General features: G+C 34.5%; 1 long non-coding RNA gene and 2 pseudogenes across 4 annotated transcripts; 1 reads left to right on the plus strand and 2 right to left on the minus strand.

The window, feature by feature from the left end:
* Positions 1–2,596: 2,596 nt before the first annotated feature.
* On the plus strand, positions 2,597–11,944 carry LOC104748541 (uncharacterized; annotated as a pseudogene).
* Positions 11,945–14,882: 2,938 nt separating this feature from the next.
* Positions 14,883–19,813, minus strand: LOC104747025 (DNA topoisomerase 2-like; annotated as a pseudogene). The gene is made up of 14 exons (XR_015581947.1): positions 18,957–19,813; positions 18,540–18,832; positions 18,386–18,452; positions 18,027–18,297; positions 17,781–17,926; positions 17,365–17,706; positions 17,159–17,292; positions 16,731–17,079; positions 16,467–16,653; positions 16,329–16,378; positions 15,816–16,232; positions 15,566–15,734; positions 15,352–15,474; positions 14,883–15,243 (listed from the first exon to the last, which is right to left on the minus strand). The product of XR_015581947.1 is annotated as a DNA topoisomerase 2-like (transcript).
* Positions 19,814–22,326: 2,513 nt separating this feature from the next.
* Positions 22,327–24,528, minus strand: LOC104747026 (uncharacterized). Of its 3 annotated transcripts, XR_015581492.1 has the most exons (5): positions 24,180–24,474; positions 23,896–24,059; positions 23,207–23,278; positions 22,961–23,022; positions 22,327–22,575 (listed from the first exon to the last, which is right to left on the minus strand). It is a non-coding gene; the product is annotated as an uncharacterized LOC104747026 (long non-coding RNA). The 3 variants fall into 3 exon arrangements; XR_761077.2 differs by lacking the exon at positions 23,207–23,278 and having other exon boundaries at positions 24,180–24,528; XR_015581493.1 differs by lacking the exon at positions 23,207–23,278 and having other exon boundaries at positions 22,961–23,062.
* Between the last annotated feature and the right edge of the window lie 1,861 nt (positions 24,529–26,389).

Genomic DNA, 26,389 nt, shown 5'->3' on the forward strand with positions numbered 1-26,389 from the left:
GTTAGTGAGAACCTTGATAACGTTATCCATTCACCTTCTTCCAGATCATTTATAAAGATATCACGATAAGGAGGACGAATCATCACATGAATTTTCTTACCCTACATTAAAAAATATTTAAGCAACATAATTTTACTTTGAAATATATCAAAACGCGATGTATACTGTAAATATACCTTATCATCAACTACAATCAAGTCTGTTGATTTGAAAAGAGGATGACGGAACTCAAACTTCCTCAATATTTTGACGTTAAAATAACATAAAAAGTCTCTTTTCACGGTCTTTTTTTTAATAGCATTGGATTGAAGGTTTTCCATGTTTTCAAAACGAAAAAAAAAAACTTAGGGTAAAACGAAACCTACGATATTGACTTAAAAAGTTGTTAACGAATATATATACATAATACAATATTTTTTTTTTTTGAATTTTTCATGTTATGATATTCCCAAAACTCCAAATTACTTTATCATTGGATAAACTTAAATGGTATTTGTACATTTTCAGTTATCGCCAAATATATTTTTAGATTTCCCATTTCTTTTTTAGAAAATTACGATTTAAATAAATTTTAAATATTTTTATAGATATTTCATTAAATGAATATAGAAACTATATCACCATGAATACTTCTGATAAATATTAAAGTCCAGTTCTAATTTTTGTTTATTTCTGATTTTAAAAAAAATTAAGTATAGTTATATTTAGATAACGTAGATATGTCAATATCTCTATTATTATATTATCGATTTAACGAATTCTTAGGTTTTAGAATAATAAATTAAATACCCAAATATTTTTTTCGTCAGATAATAATAAATACTCAAGAACTTAAAATGTTTAAAATAAAATTCTTAACATTGTTAACCCCTAAAAGGAACACGAAGTTTATCCCAATCAATATTAGGAACAACATATTCTTTGACATCTTTTTTTTTTTTAATAAGAACCCTAACATCTTCTAGCCTGTTACGGCTCTGCAACCAAGTCGATTTGCCCCTCCAAGATATCGTTAATTTGCGAGATCTGAGCATCGATTGTTTCAAGTTGACAGATTAGGCCAACAGATTCTTCCTTTTTCTTGATATACTCTTTCAACATATCAAGGATCGCAGTTAAATGTCTCGTTGTTTCCTTTAGTACCACGTCTCTCGATTTTCGGACATAAATGGGTGGTAGGAAATGGTCGTGTTGTTCGGTTTTGGAGAGATAGATGGCTCCTTGATATACCTTTGATGAATGTAGTGGTTGGGGAGTTACCGGAAAAACGGTTGAATGAGCGGGTGCAGGAATTGTGGCAGGATGGTGTTGGATTGGTGCAGGAGCTGATTGTTCCTTTTGTTCCAGCTAATGTGTGTCTTAGACTGGGAGCGGTGGTACTAGACAAGGTCACCGGGGCACAAGATCGTCTGTCGTGGGGAGGAACTCCGAATGGGAAATTTACTGTGACTTCGGCTTATAAGTGACTTCGGCTTATAAGTTGCAGGTCAGGAATAGTGTACCAAAACCAGATATGGCACTCTTTTGGTCTCGGGTATGGAGGGTTGTGGTCCCTGAGTGGGTTAAAACATTCTGGTGGCTTGTCGGTAATCAAGCTATTATGTCGAATGTGGAGAGGTATCGACGACATCTCACAGATTCAGCTGTTTGTCAAGTTTGTAAGGGTGGTGAGGAAACTATAATACACATTTTGAGGGATTGTCCTGCTATGACTGGAGTTTGGACCAGATTTGTTCCACTGAGGAAACAGAGTCAGTTTTTCAGGACATCATTGCTCGAATGGATTTTTACTAATGTGAGTGAGGATTACAAAGTGGTGAATGTACCTTGGTCAACAGTGTTTAGTATGGCGGCTTGGTGGGGGTGGAAGTGGAGATGTGGTAATGTGTTCGGGGTTAATGGAAAGTGTCGAGACAGGGTCAAGTTTCTGAACGAATTAGCTAAGGAGGTCACCAAGGCTATGTTATCTACCGCTTGTCATGTGCATCCGGAGAGAGTGGAGCGCATGGTGAGGTGGAGTTGTCCGCGGGATGGGTGGTTGAAGATGAATACTGATAGGGCCTCGCGGGGTAATCTAGGGTTGGCTACAGCTGGGGGTGTACTGTGGGACGTGTCAGGGAGGTGGATTCGGGGGTTTTCCCTGAATATTGGTATCTGTTCAGCTCCTTTAGCGGAACTGTGGGGAGTTTACTATGGTCTTCACATAGCCTGGGAGAGGAGAGTTGCTCGGTTGGAACTAGAAGTGGACTCGGAGTTGGTTGTTGGTTTTCTTAAGACAGGGATTAGTGAAGCTCATCCTCTGTCTCCCCTGGTGCGTTTGTGCCACGGCTTCATCTCAAGGGACTGGAATGTCCGTATTTCACATATCTATAGGGAAGCTAACCATCTTGCAGATGGGTTAGCCAACTATGCATTTTCTCTTCAGTTAGGTTTTCATGTATTTGATGTTACTCTGGACTGTGTCATGTCGATTCTGTCGAATGATGCTAATGGTGTTGCATCTTCTAGGCGAGTTTGTATTTGAGTTTCTATTTATTCAATAAATTGTGGGAGACATTGTCTCCCTTTTCACACCACAAAAAAGAAAAAGAAAATAATGACATATCAATGGCATGTTAATGTAATTAAGTAGAAAGTTTGAGGATATTTTGCTAAAAGGTGCACAAAGCTTTCTGGCGGCGACACATCAGCTTTTTCAAGAGTGTGCTTCACTATTAATATATAGGGGATACTATTGTCTGTCTCTTTATGGTTTTCTTTTTCTTTATCCTAAGTCTATTATGAATGAATATGTTGAGGGGTCTTTAGGTAAATTAAATAAGAGGAGGCTAAGGACCTACCTTTAATTTGATCTAAGAAAAAAACATGGAAACTTCTTAGTGCATCTAATGTGATAAGTAGTTGGTCTCTGAAAATAAATGCATTTTCCTAACGAATATATAAAACATTTTTTACCTGTGGTAGCTGTCTTTGTATACGTTGATAGGCACTTCAACTTAGATTTGTCAAGTTTTTCGCTGTCTAGGTCTACGGGACACTGATGGGAAGGTCAACTTATGAAGGGATGGAGCTAGCTGATAAGAATAAGCGACCTTTTGTATTGACAAGGGCTGGATTCATAGGTAGCCAGAGATATGCTGCGACTCGGACAGGAGATAACCTTTCAAACTGGGAGCATCTACATATGTCTATATCCATTGTCCTTCAGCTGGTAAGTATTTTCGGTGTTTGTTACATCCTTAATAAAGAAAAAACATGATGTTAATCTATTTTCTTGCTCATAACATAACAAATTTCAGCACCTTTTAACTGTAGCACAATTAATTAAATTGCATTTAGGGGGCTTAGTGGTCAGCCCTTATCAGGCCAGATATCTGTGGCTTTTTGGTGGCAATACAACTCCGCGGCTATTTGGACGTTGGATGGGCATTGGAGCTATGTTTCCATTTTGTCGTGGCCATTCTGAGGTGGCCACTGATGATCATGAGCCGTGGTCATTCGGAGAATGAGGTATTTTTCTGCTTTCAAATTTTGTAAGATCCATCATTAAAACAAATTTTTAATCACCAAAATAAGAAAGATAACTACTTATAAATTTACAGTCTTAAAGAAAGTCAACCATTATTTTTTGACCCAAAAAAACAAAAAAGTCGACCATTCATATTTTGTGATTTTTTATGTCACTTATGAAATGTAGTACTTTTATCAGTGTGAGGAAGTCTGTCGTGCCGCATTGATGAGGCGTTACCAACTCTTACCACATTTTTACACCTTATTTTACATTTCCCATACAACTGGTGCTCCAATTTCAGCTCCAATCTTTTTCGCTGGTACGTTTGTGTAAATGATTGTAATCAATCTCTTGAACTTATGCAATCAAATCTTATACTCAGCTTATTTGTTAGGTCTTAATGCAGATCCTAAAGATTCCCGGCTAAGAACTATCGAAAATGCTTTTCTTTTGGGTCCACTTCTTATATACGCAAGGTTTAATTTCTTCTTCCAATTCAATCATTTTGCATGAAGAAGTGTTTCAATGCTATGTCGCTGAATTTTGGAAAGAAAGAAGATCAGATTTAGAAGTTTTAGAATGTTGAAGTAATTAGATCCATTTGTGGGGCTTGATGATTGATATATCTATATTTTGTCTCTCCTTAGCCTATTTTTATCATGCATTTAGCTAGGATAACTCATTGGTTTGCATCGTTTTCTAGTTTTTTCTATACACTTTGCACGTCTAGGTAGTTCTTGCATCATCCTTGCATATATTGTGCATTTTGGAGTATTTCAGGTATTTAGGAGACGTTGGAAGCCATTCTCGTCCGAGCCATTGTCACCATCTCCGTTTCGTCCGAGCCATTGTCACCATCTCCGTCTCGTCCGAGCCATTGTCACCATCTCCGTTTCGTCCGAGCCATTGTCACCATCTCCGTCTCGTCCGAGCCATTGTCACAATCTCCATTTCGTCCGAGCCATTGTCACCATCTCCGTCTCGTCCGAGCCATTGTCACCATCTCCGTTTCGTCCGAGCCATTGTCACCATCTCCGTTCCGTCCGAGCCATCCGTTCGAGACATCGCACTAGAGTGGGATTTAGCTTTCGACTTCTTCATCAAAGTTGTAGGGAATTGAGTTACCTTTCCAACGCCGTCTATTTCAAGTCAATCGGAAGTGTGGTTCAAGAGTTATCATCGTTTTAGTGGATGCGTATACACCACGCTCGAGCCATGCTTCCCCGCCACACACTCCAGCTTGTTTGATCGAGCCATGCTCCTCAGCCTTCCGTCCGAGCCATGATGACATTGCATTTCATTCGACGCACACGGACTCGATCGCACATGTCGGGAAGAAGGACGTTTGGCTTCACACGCTTCAGGAGATTACCAAACCGACGATTTACCTTGTCGTTTTAAGTTTTAGGGCTTTCCATGTTGGACTACTATATATACATTTTGTTAAGTCTTTGCAGAGACATCTTATCTTTTAATCTCGTTTTCGTTCCCAGAAGGTTTCTGAACCTAGCCTCCAAAAAACGTTCTCAGACTTGTATTCCGATATCTTTGAGATTATTGAGATTTTGCATTTGATTCTTTCTACAAAGTTTTTCACCTTATTTTTATCTACCTAATAATGCTTGTTACAATGATTTCTGTTTTTGCATCCTTGACTATGATTTTCGGATCTGAGTAGTGTGTTAGTTCTTGAGGATGGGATAGATTAGGTGGAGGATCTTAGGATGTAGAGTGTTTAAGCTTTGATTGTATGATTCTCTTCTGGACTAGAGTTAGAATTACTAGTTTCTCTCTGATCAATTGGAACTAGGTTCGAGACATTTCCGCACCCAAAAGGTGTTTGATGAAATGTCTGACCAACTAGTGCCAGAGACTTACGTTCCTAGCCTAAGAGATTAGTTGTCTAGGATGTTTGTTGACGTGAATGAACTTGTTTCTCATGCCTGCTCGACCACGTTTCTCTAGCGAGAGCTAGGTATGGAAGTGGTTCAGTCTGAGTAGTTTTTGCCAAGAGATTGGATTAGCTAAGTTGTGATGTTCATTGTTTAGGGATACTTTGCTTGTGGTATGTTAAACACTCCTTAGACTAGGATACTCCACCGACATCAATTACCCCATCCTTAGGACTTCTTTCTTTCTGATTTTTATTACATTCCTGGAACTGTTTCGTTTGTTCATGTTAAAATCGTTTGCGTTTTTATTCACTTTCGCTTCTTGTCATGCATTCTTGTTTTTAGTTCTGTGACTCATTTCCGTTTCGCATTTTGATCATTCTAGGACTGTTAGATAAAAACACTCTTTGAATTGGCTTAACTTGTGACTTCTTGATTGCATCTTGAGTGATAGTAAACTTTCCCAACTGGATTGACACCTTAAGTATTACAACGCATAAGGTTAATTGAACCTACTAGGAGACACAAAAATCTTAGTATCAATGATATATTGACATCTTGTAAACTTTGGTCATGTAGATGTTTCGAGTGTTTCTAAACTTTCTTTGATGATATAACACATGTAAATATTATCACAATCATCATAAAAAAATCACCTTATAGTCTCTCTCTTTATAAGTCATTTATTGTAAATACTTTGAAGAAATTTTTGTTATTTACTCATCTCCCAAACATTTATCCTCATCAAGTTGTCTTTGGTTTTTTTATACCGTTATCTAGCACGTTATCTAATCAGGGATCACACGAGTTGCAACACATAATGCCTAGAGGAAATTGGTTGAGATTTGATTTTGAAGATTTACATCCGGTATGGTCACTGACACTTGTGGTCACCGTTTCTCTTTAATTTCATTGGAAAATAACTTAATTTTTTTTTTCTTTTACGTTTTCTACATTTTTCGTTTCATGATGTCAGGATTTACCGACATTATATTTACAAGGTGGATCCATCATAACATTGGCTCCTCCACATCTGCATGTTGGGGAATTTAGTTTGTCAGATGACTTGACACTACTTGTGTCATTAGATGAAAATGGTAAGTTCTGCTTCCCTTAGTCTTTTTTTTTCAATTTATTTATTAAATAACTATGTATTCTACATTGAGATAGATATCATAATGTAAAGAGAATAATTATGTATTTTACATTGCCTCGGTTAGGGAAAGCTGAATGAATCTTGTTTGAGGATGATGGAGATGGATATGGCTACACCAAAGGCAGGTTTCTAATTACTCACTACATTGCTGAGCGACACTTATCCACTGCTACTGTCAAGGTTTCAAATAGTGAAGGAGAGTGGGAGAGGCCAAAGCGTCGTGTTCATGTCCAATTATTACTAGGAGGCGGTGCAATGGTACTGCTCCTTCTCTTGTTAAAATATTTTTTTGTGTAACTATAAGTTCAAAATAATTAAATATTAGATAATGTTAAACAGCTTGATGCTTGGGAATGGATGGAGAAATTATCCACATTAAGGTGCCTTCAGAAAATGAAGTTTTAGAGTTAATATCTACAAGCAATGAGTGCTTTAAACTTCATACGGGTAAATTTTATCTTCTAATTTTGTCTATAGCTACTAGTCTAATAAGCTCTGTAGTTATAATTAGGAATCAATTTTGTATTTTCTACATACTCATCATGAAATAGGTACACCGAAATTCTAATGCTCATAGTTATTAATTCCAAGGGTGTTATTGTAGAAAATACAAAACTAATTCCTGAGAAGGAAATGTTAGCTGGACAAAAGGGAATGGAACTTTCAAAGGAACTAGTTGAGCTAAACAGCGGTGATTGGAAACGTAATATAGTTCCTTGGATTGGTGGAAGGATATGGTCCATGACACATGTTCCATCAGGTAACGCACCGATAAACTGCTTTTTTTTTGTTTACTATTAGGCTTGAAAACGTTGCAAATCGCATAAGAACGATATACTTTCGACTTTTTTTGACGATCAACAGGGGTTGCATTTCTATATTCTCAAGTTTTCATATTAGCTCTCACTAAACAACTTCTCCTGCCATGATTAACACTTGTTTTTTTTCTATGGCCGTATTAATGTAAATTACTAAGTTATATATAGAAATTTTACAACCTTAGAATCAGCTTATGGTGGACTGTTTGATCATGTTATGTCCAAATTGAATTTAGAATATGCAGGGATTACGACTCTGGTTGATTACAATTTGCAGGAGTCCAATGGCTTCATAGCAGAATAGATATCAATGGTTATGAAGAGTACAGTGGTATTGAGTACCGGTCAGCTGGATGTACTGAGAAATATAATGTCATTGAGTGAGTTTATACTTTGACGATCTCTCTCTCTCTCTCTTATGCATATTTCTTGCATGTAATGATGTTGACATGTACACACAACTCTCCTCTCTCTTCTTATTATCATTATATATGTTACCCAATTGATAGTTTCATCCCGTGTAGGAGAAATTTGGAACATGGGGGAGAAGAAGAATCTCTTATCATGGAAGGTGATGTAGGTGGTGGACTGGTTCTTCGGCGGAAAATAAGTATGCCTATTGACAGTCCCCAAGTTTTTTGGATTGCCTCTAGCATTGAAGCTCGTAGTGTTGGTGTTGGCTCTGGTGGATTTTCAAGGTTTGCGTGATTACTTCACATTTTCCGTTCTTTTTGCAATATTTTATCTACATCATATATTCTACCAAGAATGAAAATAGAGTACAGAGACTTTCGCAAGACAATCTGCAAGATCTCGCATACATACCAATATATTGTAATCTTGTTGAGTAGTTTGAGTAAGTAGAGTGTGCAATTAGTAGGTTGCTTGCGAGTCAAGCTAACAATTCAAATTCTTCTGTCGTTTTTTGTTTTTTCTGTCTAGAAAATGATGGTCTTTTTGGTGCTGGTTACTAAACAATGCAGGCTAGTTTGCTTAAGAGTCCATCCAACTTTCACACTTTTGCATCCAACTGAATCGTTTGTCTCCTTCACACCGACTGATGGCTCAAAGCATGAAGTTTGGCCAAATTCTGGAGAGAAACTATATGAAAGGAACAACCTCCCACATGGTAAGTATCTTCATGCTCTTCCCATTTTTCTAATCAAATAGAGAGAGGATTGTGATCCTTCAGTTCAGCTCAGCAGTAAAGAAGAACTTAAAAAACCAGCAGAGGCTTAGCAACTTTAAACATGCGAAGAGCCTTGTAACATCCCGGTTTTGTAATTGGGAATTGGGCCGGTATGTTTTCTTTTCAAGCCCATTGAGGCCCAACAAGAACAAGTCACAAAGAGAAGGGTTTATTTTGTGTAATTGTGTTAACGTGTATACACGCTTATATCGCCGCCGTCCTTGTTCAGCAAGAGAGGAGAGCCGATGAACCCTAAAAACACACCAGCAACTTGATCGTTGAGTATTGGACAGCTTAAGTTGTGTTCTTGTTGTTGGTGTTGTTATCGGTAAGAAGGAAACGATGGAGAGACGTTGTTGTGGTGATGAGTCTCGTGGAGGAAAAGCTTACCGTACGGACCCGTGGTTCTCGCTAGTCACCGTCGAACACCATCATTGGTCAGTTAGCCACCGTGAGTCACCGGATGACCGCCGCTGTCATCGGTGTAGTCGTGGTCCATTGGAGATGTCGTTAATGGTAAGAAAACCTAATTAATTATGTAGCTTACGGAATAAGTTTATGATATTGTCTTGATGGATCTGTTGCTTTGTTGCTGTTTGATTGTTAAGAGATGAGGACGTGACAACTGTGGACTTGAAGCTTTGTTGATCGGCGTTGCTGATCCGTCAAGAATCGTTGAGTGTAAACGCCGAGAAAGGTAAACGGCGAAACTCTTTCTCATGTCTGTCGTTGTGTTGCATTGATTATTGAACCGAAAAGCTTAACCAACTAAACCAGATGATTTATGTCCAGAACCGAAACTTGTTTATCGAACGTGCATGAGTTGATTTGTGGTGTCATGCATGGTTAGTGGTTACGTACGTTGTCGATGACGTTGTGTATTGTGGCTGGTTGAGGAATTGGTATTGTGGGAGCATGTGATCGTACGTGGACTAAATGGTGGTGTTATGAATTATTAGACTGTTGGTTTGATTTAATTATTAAACTACATCTAATTAATTTATTTGAGAAATACCAGCACAATTAAATAGGTTTTGGTTATTAGATTAAATCATAGATTATTATTGGAATATAATCTTTGATCATTTAATCTACACCATTACAGTTTGAGATTGGCATCGAATCAGAGTTTTGTTGTTGCTGGTATTTTTATCAAGGATTCAGTTCATGTGGCTAAGGTGAGAACTAGTTGGTGTCTTTTTCATATGCCGATATGTTTATATGCCGATATGTTTAGATAGTTACTTAGTTTAAGGTTAAGCCAAATATACCTATGGATTATATATAAATAGTCTTAATTAGTTGATTGTTGAGTGTATAATAATAATATACTAGGATTTAACCCACGATACACCGCGGGACAATATTTTTAATTTTTAAAATTTAAAATTTATATTGTATTTATTTGTTATTTTATTATTGTTTTATTAATTTTTATAATATAAAATTTTACAGGTATTTGATATAAGTATTCAAAGTATAGGATTTTTATAGGGTTTTCAAGGTTTTAACATATGTATAGTCTAGTAATACATTTATCTCCTAGTACACATCTAAAAGTGTTTTAAAAAAAACAATTCCACTTAACTCACTATATAGGATTAATGCCAACCCGTCTCACCAAAATCAAAATAAGGTTTTGCGTAAAAAAAAATAACAAAATAAGTTTTTTCTCAAGTTTAATTATGTTAATTGTTTTACCAAATTAACATATTTTTTATAGTTTATAATTTTTCAATGTCAATATATATAGTTTATGATAATTAATAGAATTTTAATTTTTTTGGTAATTCCGCAAAAAAATAAAAAATAAACCAAATTATATGGGGGTTTTCAACATATTTAATGTGACATTTATAATTGGATTTTCGGTTTATGAAATTTATTAATGTTAATATAATTATGGATATTGTAAACTTTTGTTATGGAAAATCTGTTGTATATCATTTAAATTTGAGAGATTCTAGCATCCATAAAAATAGTTTTAGAGATTTAATGGGTTAAAACTTTAGTGTGTAGAGTTGTTTTTTGAAAAATCGAAATGTATAGATGTTGTTAAGATTTTGTGGCAATAAATGTAACAAATGTTGGTCAATTTAAGAAAGTTTAGTATTTGAGTTTCTCTAAAATGTTATTTATGGAATTGTTTTAGGGGTTAATGTTGTAAAAAACAAAATTAAATAAGTAAAATTTAAAGGGCATAAATCAAAATGTACTTCAAAAATGTTAATATATATGTGTATATATCTATCTATATATATATAATATATTTACTAAATAAAAGGTAAGGAAAAAGAATTAGTAATAGGATTTGAAATTAAAAGGACTAGGTATTTTAAACGGATTGCAAGGTGTGTGATATGCATGTTTGTATGATAAAATAAATTGTTTGAGTGTGGGGAGAAAATGTGCCAAGAGGCACGAAGAAGCGGGTGAGCCGCAGAGAGTCCTACAAGGAGAATTCCTTGTAGTTGTGTGGTGGTCTACGGGCGCGGAATGCGGGTAGATCAGGATTGGCTGACGAGCCAACGCGTTGTGCGTGGAAGAAATGCGAGAAGCATGAGGAATCCGGATACGCAAGTGAAAAAGTGCAGGAAGAAGTGCGAAAGTATGAACAATCCCGTAATGCACAGTAATGAAAATGTGCAGGAAGAAGTGCAAAAGTATGAGGAATCCCGTAATGCACAGCGACGGAAATGTGCAGGAAGAAGTGCGAAAGCATGAGGAATCCCGTAATGCACAGCGTTGTCTATGGGACGTAGTCTCATTTGTTTGATGTTTGAGTGTCGTTGACACGTGATTGATTGCTTGTCATAGGTTTAGACTTTGTGATGGTCTAAGCATGTTTGTGTATGAAGACTTCGTGAGCCCTAAGGCTTGTCCTCACTGAGTAATTATCAATTACTCACCCCTCTCTTTTTGCAGGTTGGTTAAGTGAAGTGTTACTTTTGCATTTCTAGCTGGTTATATTGCATTTAAAGAATGTTCGGGTTGGGTCAGGAAGTCAACCCGTTAACCAGCTACAGATATCGAATTCGGGTATTACAAGCCTTTCCTTATTGATCAACTATAACATTTGTGCAAACAACCTTCTTCTGTGTTTTTTCCAGGGGAATGGATGTTGGTGTACAAGAGCCTCAATCTACAGCTGGTAAACAGGTTCGATGTTAGTCAAGTCTTCAAATGTATTGTCCACTGTGGAACCGTTAACTTGGAGCTATGGTCTGAAAACCGACATGTATCCAAGGAATCTCCTTTGAAAATAGATCATGAATATGAAGTCATAAGTTTCCCATAAATGTGTCAGCACAGTTCAGTTTCCTACTTGGATTGTTCATTATAAATGCAAAATAAGAGAATGAACAGTTGTGGTTTCGATTTATGAGACATTGTGTTATATTTGATACTAGAGTCTCGTGCGTTGCACAGGTTATTGTTTGTTGTTTTAAAACATTTTTGTTTCTATATATTGAATTGTTTTGTAATTAAAATATTTTTTTCATATTTTTTTCTTATTTGAAATAATATATTGTGTAAAGTATGATATTAGAACACATAATTTATATAGATGATGACCTTATTTTTGTTTGGAAGGTGTTGTTGATAATTTGGGATATAATTATCAAATTTAGTTTAAACGTAAATAAATCATAACATCTGATATATGCTTTTGAAATTTGAAAATAAATATAATTCTCTTAATTTGTATTTCAGAAATGGGGACTATTGTAATTATTGTAATTTGGATTGTAATATTTATTTGTAATAGTTTTGGAAGTTAAAACTAAAAGTCTAAAAGTAGTCATAAAAGTTTGGCCTAAAGATTTGCGTTAAAAATTAATTTAAATAAAGTGATAATTTAATATTTAAGCTTGGCAGGACGGGTAGTAAGCTTGGTTTGTGTGGTATCAGCGTGCGTAAATCTTGGATATCTTTTTGAACCTTATATATAAGAATACAATACAAAGATATGAGGAATTTGTTTACAATATGCTGAGAAATACAAAAACACTTTTGTTAATTATTGGAGTGTATATTATAATAAGGGAAAACAAACCATCAAATAAAAAATCAGAACAAAGCTGACAAGAAAAGAGGCTTAAACATTAAATCTCCTTGTGTATCTTCAATCTTCAATGAGAGAGTGTTAGGCACATTATCTTCCAGGGCACGATCAGACTGTCACCTACTCACCAAACTTTCATTAATAATTTTTTATTTGTTTTTCTGGTGGTATTTTAGAATCAAACATAGGGATTAGCTGATGGTAACAACTGAATATAATATAATATAACCTAGATATAAAATATAAATCTATTTAAATAAGTGACTAATCACCCAATAGTGCGTTGGTCCTTGAACTATTGGGATTCGGAAGTGGTTGTGTTGTTCATGTTGTAGAAGTGGATTTGGATTTTGACATATGGACAAAGGGTCTGTAAGTTTTAATAGGTAGATTTTGAGAATGTTTGTTTTACGTACAATAGAGATTGATCTTCAAAAAATCAAAAAAAAACAAAAATTAAAATACATATCATATAATCACTAAATTAAAATCTAGAATTAAGCTTTTAAAATGATATTTAATTTATTTTTTTAACACATACAACAACAACCAACCAACAAAAAAAAACACAAAAATGTATCTATATATACATTTTAAAGACATTTAGCAGATAAATCCTAGAGTTGCTACTTATTTATAAGGAATGCCATTATCATTAAATTTTAAATTAAAATTTAAAACCAATATTTTGGGCTAAACAAAAATTCCTAAAATATCTTAATAATCAATCAATGACTATTTACAATATCTAATTAAATTAATTACAATATCTTCAATTAATTCTTTACTATCCTTATAACCAAACACAGTTAAAAGATTTTGTTTGAAATATAAAATAATATTTTTTTTTAATTAAAATTACGATTTTATTATCATCTTTGTTTGATTTATTTAGTTTATTTGCTTTAAATCATCATCATAACATTAATGTAACTATATTTTTTTTGCATTTTTCGTTATTTGGATTTTTGAAAAACATGCATGTTTTATTTAAGCAAGAAAGAAAAATTGTGTTTGGTTATGTAGCGGGATGAGTTTGTGTATTAATAAAAATTGAAAATTATATCATTAATTGTTAGTAAATCATCATTTCATTATTTTGTTTAAACCATCGACTTAGAATATTAGACATATTTAATTGAGTTTATTAAATTACGATTATGTAAAATAAACAAGCAGTACTGTGTTGTATCACGGGTTATATTTTGAATTTGACAATTTAAATTGGTAAACCTAAATATTTAAACCGGTAAACTTAAATAATATATAGATATAAGAGATATATACTTAAAATTTAAAAAACATTAGTCATATATATATATATTTAATCTACCTAAAATTTATATTTTAATTTTAACTTTAAAAATATAGTTTCGCGGTATACCGCTGGTTAAAATATAGTAACAAGTAAAAGAGGAGAGAGATACGAAGAGAAAAGGAGAAAGGAATTGAAGAGTTTTAACCAAAAGAAAAAAAAAGGAAGGAGAAGATTTCATCCATTGGATTGAATCTATCAATGGTGGAGAATAAGCCAAAGCTCAATCCTTGTCTTTATGTATTAGCCAATGAGAGGCTTTAGTTTTTTTTTTTTTGGTTTTGTAGTTTTTGGTTTACTTTTTATGTATGAATATTAAATTTAAGGTTAAAATGTTATAATATACGGTTTTAAAAATTAAGTTTCACATATATGTATATATATTATAATTGAGTTTTTGGTTTATAAATTTAAATTTATAAATAAATAGTTTTTTTTGTAAAGTAAATATGTAAATTGCTTTAATATTATTGTTTTTGTGTATATATAGTGAGTTCTGCTTTGGTTTAACCATTTATGATTCATTTATAATTTTAAGAGTTTTAAAGCTAAATAGGGTTTAAAGTAATTTATGATTCATTTAAAATTTGTGGTGTACTATAAATTAATGTGGGGGTTATGATTCAAAGTTTGAAAAATATTTGATTCAAAAAAATTAGATATTTTACATTATACATTTAGATATATTGTAATAATTATATATGTTTCTTAGAGTTAAAGGTTTTATGGTTTGTGTTTGTAGTTTAAAGTTTCGTCTAGCCACATATATATATGTGAAAATTTTGTGGCTATCTTACTGAAATAAATAAAATTAGATAGTTCCTAATATTTTGTAGTTTTTTGTAGCTATTAGTCACGACTTAGCCATGAATTAGATTCGTAGCTAAATAGACACAAATTTGCTACAATATAACTACAAACTAGACACGATAATATTTTGTGTCTGAATTGTGGCTAAGATATGATGGCTATAACTTTTTTTTGTGGCACAATTGTGGCTTTGGACAGTTTTTCTTGTAGTGGATGTCAAAGTTACTCATTAACAAGAGTTTACATCAGAACTACTCTTCTCGTTAAACGGAGACGATCTCATCTTCCTCACTTTCTTCTCCGGAGCCACACCAATCGCCGCAACCTGCTTTCTTTTCCTCGGAGCTGCTGGTGGTTTTGCGGCTTTACTTGCCGCAGGTTTTCTTCCTCCTTTCTTTGCTGGTGCAGCTACCTCAACTACCACGTCGTCGTCATCATCATCATCATCATCATCCGCGTCAATTGCTTTCGATGTTTCAGTTGCTTCTGTTGATAAAACCACAAGAAAGACAAGACTTAACTTTAAGACCCAAATTACATACAATAGGTTGTGTTAAATCAATGCTTCTTTGTCAAAACTGTGTATCAGCTTACTGCTTGAATCCGCAGCTCCTAAGCCAAAATTGTATTGAGCAAACACCTTTGCAGCTGGGGCCTTCTTTTTGGCTCCTCCTCCTTGTCTACCTTTTGGCTTTACCACTTCTGCTACGTTTTTATCTTATAGAACCAAAAAAAAGTTTCCAATGTATATTAGATCCAACCAAGAAAACAAAACGCAATGAAAACGCTGGAGTACGAGGAGACTAACCACTGTCGATTGCTGAATAGGAAGCCTCTGTTGTTTCGGATTCACTGGCTTTCTTTGTGGTCTTCTTTGCTATCGGTTTCTTTGGCGTCTGTTTTTTAGAACTGGCCCTGATTTTTTCCAGTGCTCCCTTTCTGTCTATTTCGGCTTGAGCATCGGCCTTATCAAGTTCCTGCAATATGAGGAACAAGATATATGTGACAAATTAAATATTAAGCGTTATATAAGGGATAGTAGCTTTGTGAATCCTTACCTCTAGCTCCTTCTCAAGAGAGTCCAGATCTCTGTGCCAGAGGTATTCTGGTTTGCGTTTTTTCAAATCATTAATTCTTTCAATTAGTTTCTCTTTGTCTGCCAATTTGCCTGCCAATATATCCTCGACTATATCTTCACACAACGATTCCAAAGGCATTGCCAATAGGTAGTCAAACTCTGATCCGGGTATATCAGTGTCTGCGGAATCTGCAGGATCCACTGAGCTTTCTTCAGATTCTTCAGCTGCATCTTCTATAGGCAACTTCCTCGGAAATCGTGTAAACCCTCTCTGTCTTAAGACCTCAACAATACTAGCTTTCTTTCCACGCAAATTGAATTCGCTACGGGCACGAATGAACTCTATTTCGTTCTCTAGTATCAGCAGCTCAAGTTCCAGATTCTTCAGGATAGTATCCTGTATACATCAGAAGACAGTTAAGACAGTTTATGTTAGAACATTACCATGCTGACTAAAACCTCTAAAGGACTGAATCATAGTTCGTTTTCAAACCTTTCTCTTCTTATATAATTCAAGTCGTACATCGAAAAACTCTTCAAGGACTGCAACATAGGGATGTAAAATTAGTTTGTCTTATAGAGGGGGAAAAAAAAAAAAAACAGAATCAAAACAAGTTGGATCTCTTCTTACTTTTTTCTGGAGATTCATATTTCTTTAGAACACCATTTCTATCAACGAGATGCATATTACTTGTAGAGATTTCCGTGGTGAGTTTAAATTTCTCAAGAAAGCCCTCTTCTTGAGCCTTCAGCATCTTCTCTTCACTCAATTTAAGGTCAAGACTCACAGATGTAGCGTCACTGTATAACCTGACGTCCTGCAGAAAAAAAGATCGACTCAGAAAGCGGCATAAAAAAATACTAGTTTAGTTTCTAATTAAAGCATGCATTCTACCTGGAGAAAGGGGGCATCATTATCTGTCTTTAATGAGTGCAAGAATTGTATATAATCATCAGTCCACCTTTTGATGGGCAGCTCCGTAATGCTAATAGTTGTGTCATCAACTTTCTCATATAGACCAGTGGTTGTGTAGGTACAACCACCTTCCTTGGACGGATTTTTCACAATAGTTCCTTTAAACCCTCTATACCAAGGATCCATAGGAACCACACTTTCACCATTGAGTCGACGCCTTATGTTAGCAACAATATCTCTAGGGTTGTAGTTCGGTATGAACATGCTCTCCCCAGTTCCAATGCCTTCAGAGCCATTGACAAGTACAGTTGGAATTATGGGCATGTACCTAACCAGCATTAACATATTAAGTTAACTAGTCTGAAAAGAGAAAAAAAAAAAAACAATTAAGGAGGGGAAAGAATTACCAAGTTGGCTCTATCTTTTGCCCATCTTCGTTCAACTAATCAAGTAGGACATCATCATCCTTGGGAAACAAGATCCTTGTTACAGGAGAGAGTTCAGTGTCAATGTATCTTGCACTAGCTGCATCTTTTCCACCCTACAATTAGGTACACTATGATGAGCACAAGCATAGATTAATGAGAACAGTTGGTCTATTAGCTATACTTACCGAAGCCCGTGCACCAAATTGGCCATTTAGTTTAAGTAAGTTGATATTGTTGCTGCCCAAGTAATCCTGTGCCATGCCTATGATAGTGCTGGAAAGACTCTGCTCGCCATGATGATAAGCTGATTTCTTCGATACATAACAAGCGAATTGGGCAACCTTCATTGGATTAACTAAGTTAATTTTGAATGCACAGAAAAGTATCTTTCTCTGACCGGGCATGAGCCCATCAAGCATTGAGGGAATTGACCGTTGAAGATCCAGATCCGGGAACACGATCAGTTCTTTGTTCACGAAGTCACTGTATGTGTCTTTCAGTTCCCTCTGATCAAGATCAGTGCCAGGCTGAATGGAAAAGAGGAAATCAGAATAGGCAGATGTAATAAGCAGAAAAACAGATAACTCAAAATCCTACTTACCACATAGTTCCAAAGCCAATTTTTTGGGTCTTCAGTATTCTTTTCACTGAAAGCAAGTTCAATGGCTTCTCCATCTTGTTCATCTTGTTTGCTCTGCTTGAAATCGGCCCATGAAAGCAGATTCTCCACTACGCCAGATTTTTCCACTAAAACAAACACTATATAAGAAAAAAAGGATTCTCACTCTTCTAAAAATCAGTTAGATCACTTATCCAAAAAAATAAAGACAGGTAAAGCACACCATACCTTTCTTCAGAATATCTTTTGAAAGCTCACATTTTGATCCGAAACTGCTCTGTCGAAGAGTCAGAGTTTCTTTTGTTTGGGAATCAAAAGCAGGATTGTCAATCAGTGCATTGACAAACACCCACAGATGGTTCTTCACATTATGGGACTTAACGTTAGCGGTTTTACTCTTTTTGTTTACAATACCCACAATATAGTTTGTGATCTGACTCGTCACATAATCAACATGATCACCACCCCTGATCGTTGCTATGGAGTTGACGAAGCTGACCTGATAGCAGCAGAAAACGTTGTTAAGGCTTTACTCATTCTTCATATGAAAAAAGGTAATACTAATACACAGAAAAACGTATACACACCTGCTGAAACTGTCCATCACTTAAGCTAACACAAATTTCCCATCTGTCATTAACTTTCTCAGTCATCCTAATCACAGAAAACACCAAAGATCAAAGATACATTCCAAGAAACACAATTGTTAGAACTGAGCAATAGCAAATCACGGGAACAAACCTTGGGAGAGGCTCAGTCCTTGATTTGTTAGCCGCATTTAGGTAATAATCCACATAGTCAGTGAATGACTTGACTGGTATTCGTTTGCCATTCAGCTCAACTTTGACAGACTTCCCCAAACATCCAGCAATATCAAACACTCGTTTACTCATTAAAGCAACCACATCGCTCTCCAACTGAGTCATGTTAAACTTCGTCAAATCTGGTTTGAATGTAACCTTCGTCCAGTTCTCACTCTTCTTGCACTTGGTTATAACTGGTTCAGACTTCTTCCCCATATTGTCCTCAAAGACCTAAATCATCACCAGTATTAGTTAATGAGTTCCTAAACGAAACGCCAGAGATATGAAACAACAACCAGTAAAACTTCAGTTCCTAAACGAATCAACAACACAGAAGCAAGACACGAATCAATACCTGCTTATACTTCTTGAGTCTCTTCCCGTCAGCAGTCTCTATGACGAACTCAGTAGAGAAGATATTAGTAAGCTTAGCACCATAACCGTTTCTTCCACCAGTAGTCTTCTTCACATTATCATCGTAGTTACTACTCGTCAACAAATGACCAAAAATCATCTCAGGCACATAGATACCTTCTTCCTGATGAATCTCCACAGGAACTCCATCTCCAGTGTTACAAACACTAATCAGATTCTTCTCAACATCGATCACAACTTGAACAGAATCCATCGACGGATCTCTCTGTTTGTTATCGGCGGCGTTCACGAGAATCTCATCAAAGATCTTATACAATCCAGGAACGTAGGTAACAGGACGATAAACCATCTCTTCAGCCTCATACACCCAAAGCGATTGGGTGTGTTTCTTAATCGATCCGATGTAGGTATCAGGACGGAGAAGGATGAGTTCCAGCTGCGATTTCTTCTGATACATTTCCTCGATCGTCTTTTCGGCGGCGGCGGCGGCGGCGGCTCGAGGTTTCGCGACATTGGCGTTGTTGCTGGTTTCAAGCGGGAGCTTGGTAGCCATGGTAGCGAGTTTCTGAGGGAGAAACTTGACAGTAGATCCTCAGATTTAGAAGCGGAAGAGAAGCGATTGTAGAGAAAACAGATCTATGAAATTAGGGTTTTCGCGAAAGTAGAGAGGGTGTATCGTTTTCTTTTGTTTTTTGAAATTGGGAATTTGGGTGAGAGATATAGAGGGATTTTAATTCTCTGACCCTTTTACTCCAATTCCATTATATTTAGCCCCAAATAAAAAAGGGAAAATAGACGAGACACAAATTTAAGGGAAAATAACTAGAATAACTCACAATTCGATTGGAAAACTAGATTAACTCAACATTTTTGTATAATGACCAAAAAATCTTGTTTTGATTTTTTTTATTAATCATAAAAAATAGAAAAAGGAAATAAGAGTTGTCAAAAAAAAAAAAAAAAAAAAAAAAAAAAAAAAAGAAAAAGGAAATAAGACAAAAAGAACAAAATCAATCGAACATTTTTTTTCCACATCTCACTACCTCTCCCTTCTCCGGCATGGGCAAACAAAATCAATCCCACATTTTTTTGTGAAGTCTACTCAGAATCAACTGTATTTAGGTCTAGCTCTGATATTTACTATCTTCGGGAAGTTGTTGGAGTCAAAAATTACATGGCCAAGTGATAAAATTATTTTGAACACTAATGCTGATTTACAAAAGACTAATGGATCAAACTTATTTTCCGTATTAGTCAATTAACAGAATAAATTACAATAAGATTATTCTCAAATCCATATTGTATAAAGTTTGTTTCATTTCTAACAATTATGAATTTATGTCCTTTAAACAATGAAATTGACAGAAATTTAAAAATATTCAAGAGTGATTGTAGAAAAAAACAGAATGCAACTTGAAAACAAATATGTCATTATATAATCCATACCTCTCATTACAAAATTCAGAAGAAAAAATTCTGTCATAACATAAAACCATCTCTTAAAACATAAAATAAATCTGTCACAATATAAAATAAATCTGTCAAGTCATTCTAGCAATTACTTTTCTCTGTAATAAATCTGTTATTACACGACAAATTTCAGGAAACAAAAAAAAAATCTTTCATAACATAAAATAAATCTGCCATAACATGCTACACCAATGTTATCACTGTAGGTCAAACTAGCAATTTCTATTTTCCAATAAAAAATCTGCTACCACTCAGCAGATTTTATGTTGTTGTAACTAAAAATAAATTTGTTATCATTACACGTCAATCTAGTAATTATTTTTTAATCAACAAATCTGCCATGTTATGACAAATTTTCATCGTTTTAACAAAATCTGCAACCACTACAAAAAAAAATCAGCCACAAATTATAATTTTTTTGTTATGTATTAGGAAAGTCTGTTGTGTCGTCAATAATAAATCTGTCATGAAAAAAAAAATCTGCTGAAAAAAAGAAAAACTGTCGCAACCATTTTGAATAAGTCTACCAACTAAAATAAGTCTGCCGAAGAAAATCTGCCATTGAAAATAAAATCTGTTACAAACATATAAATCTGTCACAACTTACGGCAGATTTTTTGATTTTTTTGTCCCTATTGCTGGAAAAAATCATTAAGGATATTTTGGTATTTTATTTTTTCCTAACAAAGCAACAAATGGTATTTTAGGTATGAAAATAACTCAACTAACCTTTATATTTTAGGAGTTAGTTTAGTAAATAATCTCTTAATTTGGGTTAATCTAGTAACTTTCCCAATAAAAAACATATATATATTTTAATGTTTATTTTTGTTCAGATAATTAGTAAAAGACTAATAAATTTAGAATTTTTGACATAATTACAAACCCGACTCCATTTTGGATCTAGATCCATATTAGTTCGAATATCCATATTAGTTCGAATATCCATATTAATTTCAAATCTTTTAATCCTCAAATCCTTCGATCCATCTCGAAACCCTAATTTCTAATTTCATTCTCTCTTTTTTTTCCTCGTCTTCTTCTTCTCCGACTTAGGTGGTTCCAACTTGGGTCAACGGCACAGAAGAGGATCAGTCTCGTTGGATTCCAGTTTTCATCTTCTTTTCTTCTCTCTTCTCTCGAAACTCTTTCGTCTTATTCCTCTCTTTTCTCTCAAACTCCTTTCTTCTTCTCTTTGGAGAAATCTACCGTGAGAAATCGAATTTCACCGTTCGTTTCCTCTCAGCTGCCGGTTATTGTAAGCCATTCTTTTTGTTTCTTTCTTTTGATCCCTAATTTCGACTGATTGTTGGATATAGATATTTGAATTGTGTGAATAAGGATATGAATTTTGTGAGTTCTGAGTTTGGGAATGTGTTTGTGAAATGTGTTAAAAACGCATTATATTTCTTATACTTATGTTGATAATGAGAATATGTGAGTTTGTGTTTGTGTTTGGATTGAGTTTGTGAGATTGTGAGAGTTTGAGTTTGTGAGGTTGTGTGAGTTTGAGTTTGTGTCGGATTGAGTTTGTGAGATTGTGTGAGTTTGTGTTTGTGTGTATGTTCAGTTTGTTTTTTTATCTCTTGTTGCTTTCAATAATGAGATTGTGTGAGTTTTATGTAAATAATGAGACTTCTTTTTAAAGTTTAATTTTAATTTGTTGTTGTAGGTACCTATCCCAATAATTATAACCATAGGAGGATCTAATGCAAGAGGTACTCCAAGCTCACCCGCTATTAGATTCTCCGAAAGACTAAAGCAATTGGAGAAACAAGGTGAAAATTTAGTGGATGATGTCGTTGAAGATCAAGTAGGTGAATCTGCTCCGGTGAATTCATCACCTATCCACCATAAACATGTCTCTGACCAGGAGGTAATTAGTATATCAATCTTTTATCTCTATTATAGTAAAAGAGAAGTACAACTTGCATTTCAGACGAAAATGCCCCTCTCGAAATTAGACTGAAGACAAGACATTAAGGTTAAATGAGACATTTCAATATGATGGGTTGGGTTTAAAATTAGAAATAACCCGGAAATTATTAATCGGATATTGTAACAGAATTATCACTTTCTCGACGGACCTACTAACGGCTCCCGTCAAACGAATAATGGGCTATTATGGGCTGCAAAGAAAAGGGATGCAAATAAGTTAGTCTATATTCTTATAATCTTATCAAGTCAAACGATTAAATACATTGATTACGCTATTCAATCTCATAACTTAAATTACTTAAATTATTTAATTTGACAGATATCAATCTTTTAATAATATTCCAAAATCTTACTAAGACGCATTTTTAGTTTTGTAATATATTCCTAATTCAAAATCTGATTCAACTTCTATCCTTAACTACTCCTACATTATATATAGTCATTGTTAATAATATATTACCTAATTAACTACGAAGATTTCGATCCCACATTACGAATATACCCTAAATTATACTATCAATACGTGACGACTTCCTATAAATACGATGATACTAATCGAAGGTTCAATCATCATACCTTCTTAACTTTCTCCTTTCTATATTCTTTCAAGCCTTCTTCAATGGCAGCCGCTCTCGTGCCTATCACAGATTTACAGTACATTAAACCATTCAAAACAGGCTGGAGAATTCAAGTAAACCAATTGTGAGTCTATAGAAATATAATATAGATGAGCTACTCTTTCTTATTATTATTATTCATATATAATATAGATGATCTACAAGTTTTCTAATTTGTACTTCAACAATTTATTTGTTAGGTTACCAAAAGAGGTCTTAGTATGACATGTTCTTGAAAATAAGCCAGAAGAAGAATTGGCTCTCCGACTACTTTCTTCTGCTTCCACAAAAGAGAATCATTTAGATGTGTTCTTAAAAACACAAAAGTACCAAAACTAAATCGATTCAACTGATTAAAACTGTTTATATTATTCTTTTGTTTTGGTAAAAAAAACTGTTTATATTCTAAAAAATATATTTTAAAACCTCTATTTAGTCGTCTCTAAAGTCACAAGTACTAAAGATCATCTTTCTTATACGGGGAGAAAATTTTGATGTCTTTTACAAAGAGGTCCTTCAAAGTGGTAGATGCTTGGAACAAGGTAAATCACTCTTTACTTTGGAAATGATTGTTTATTTTTCCATTCATATTGTAACTCTAGTTTATAGTTGTCCTAATCTCAGGTTACGACTGAGATAGTTTGAATACAAGACAATTTCTTTTTTTTCAGCAGTTGTTCAAATTCGGTCATCCATCTAAAACTTGCACGAGTATGTTCATATACGATGGAATATCTTTCAATTAAATGCTCTAATCTAAAGCTCAAATATTCTCTTCTATCTTAAGTGAAAGTGTTTTTGTTTGTTTCACTAATACTTTCGATATTATTAAGTGAATGTTTCATAATAAGAATACTAATAACTATATAGCATCAAAAGAATTAAATAACTGACCTTTTTATAGTGCTTCCATTGAAAGAGTTGACTGTAGAGAGTCTGTTTATTCCAGATTTTCCAAGAACTATAGCTTCCCAAGAACTCACTTGCCACATTAATTTAACTGTTTTTTTTTGTTATAATCTTCTGTACTGTTTTCAAAACTTCTCAATTTGTATATCCTAGAATTGAACAAAACAATATGAATGGTAATTAGATTCCTATAAACGCTGTACACAAAGAGTATACCTATAAAATTGAAACAATCTAAAAAAAGCAATTCGGAATCATAATCAACTTACCAAGGCGATTGAATTAATTAGTCCGTTCGATAAACTCATGGGTCAAAACTGAATTCTCCGACTGATAAACACCGAATAGATTTAACTAATTGCAGCTTCTCTCCTTTTCGGATTTAATACTTTACAGAAAATAGATTTGGTGGATTAATGAAGTAGTGAATTTGATTATACGGTGTAATTCGAGAATCAAAACTCTAATTTAGGGATTTGAGGTCGAGAGAATGAAAGATGGTCGTTCAAAACGATGGAAGATGTTTTTTGGTGAGGAAGAAGAAGTGGAAAAAAAAGTTTGTTTGTTCGGATATCAAGACGGAGGAAAAATATAAAAAATTTGACCAAAAAGGCCAACGAAGCCTAAATCGGAAATGTCTCCAAATTTAGACCCAAACCCAATATTTTATACAAACACCATTTTAAATATATAGCCCAATCTTATTTACTTACAAGTTAGTATAATATATTTTAAAAAAATGCAATTAAAATTCATAAACTAAAAATTCAGTATATATAAACTAGCCATGAACGTTCGGTTTAATCGGGTCATCTGGATCAGGTTATTCGGTTTAAGGAAAATTCGGTTTTCTCATTGTACAACCGAATAGACCCAAATGTCGGTTTTCTAAAAATTCCACCGAATAGACCCACCACCGGATGTCGGTTTAACAATAAAAAGTTTGTATACTTTTTGACAATAAATAAATTATTATTTAATTATATTTATATCCCATCAGATTATATGCTTCACTCTCTTTTGTTCCTTTTAATTGTATAAAATCCATATTTTCTCCAATATAAACGATTACTCTATTTTAATATGTTTTTGACAAAATTATTCCAACAATATTAGAATATTCCCCCGTGCTGTAGCGCGGGTCCGATTCTAGTTTTGTTTAGTACAATATATTACAACTAGGTACAACTATGCTGTGACTAGGGCTGGGCACGGAACGGGTACCCTTGAATTTTCTCCGACCCTTTACTCGTCCCGACCCTAACGGGTAACAGAAAAAATTACTCATACTCGACCCTTAAATAACGGGTACCCGGAGAAACGGGTACCCGGTAAAAAATAGTTGACCCTTTACTCGTCCCGACCCTTTATTATTACCCGGAAAACGAGTACCCGATAAAAAAATATTAATAATCGCAATAATAATTTTATCTTTTGAAATCCAAAAAATGAAAAATTCATAAATTTATGCAATATATAGTTCCAAAAATTATAAAATTACGAATTTTGAAAATAAAAATAATATATTAATTCAGTTAGGCTAAGTTGAACTTAGGTTTTAACTCTAACTCTATAAATTAATAATAAATAATAATAATAATACAAAATATTAACGGATATTTACGGGTCGGGTAGCAAAACGGGTAAAGGGCCAAGTAACGGGACGGGTATTGAAAACTAAACTAATACCCTATACTCGTCCCTTACTCACGGGTAATATAATTATAATACCCTTTACTCGACCTTAAAGCTGCGGGTACCCTTTTTTTCAGGACGGGTACGAGCCGAGTAACGGGTCGAATACGGGTAACGGGTATTAGTGCCCAGGCCTAGCTGTGACACTTAATTTCTTTGTAAAATTGTGTTTGTATTTTAGGAAACAGAGATGGATACGGAGGAGGACACTCAACCTATTGAACCAAAGTTATATTTTAGTGATCAAAGCGTCTATGAAAATCATGGCAAGATTTCATCAAGGTGTCAAATTGCTAGTACGCATATGTTAGAGAAGCTCGAACCATCTAAAAAAGGCATGGTTTAAGAAACACAAGCAGTTCAGGCACACATATGGCACATGGCTAGGCACAAAAATAATAAGGTTATGGCAATGTGGATGCTTCTATTACGGACTGCTCGTATAGAGAAACGTAAAGTTTGCTAGTTCATAGTGAATGGCGTACCCATACGCTATTCAATGAGAGAACATGTTCTCATCACTGGTTTTGATTGTCATGACTATGATTTAGGATTTAATGAGAAGGCATATGGAAAATTTGACTTTGGCTTAAGGGTTTTTGGGTCTAAAAATGTTACAGTGAAGGATGTGGAAGAGAAGCTAGATTCAATGAAGTATAAATGCAATGGAGATTGCTTGCAAGTGGTTGTCCTTTTATTCTTAGCCAAGGTAATAAGAGGAAAGAAAAAGTATGATAGCATATATCATTTCATTCTGAAGATAGTGGGTGATTTGAAAGCGGTA

Source organism: Camelina sativa, chromosome 15 (genome assembly GCF_030686135.1).
Source record: "Camelina sativa cultivar CO46 ecotype springtype chromosome 15, ASM3068613v1".
Classification (NCBI taxonomy): domain Eukaryota; kingdom Viridiplantae; phylum Streptophyta; class Magnoliopsida; order Brassicales; family Brassicaceae; genus Camelina; species Camelina sativa.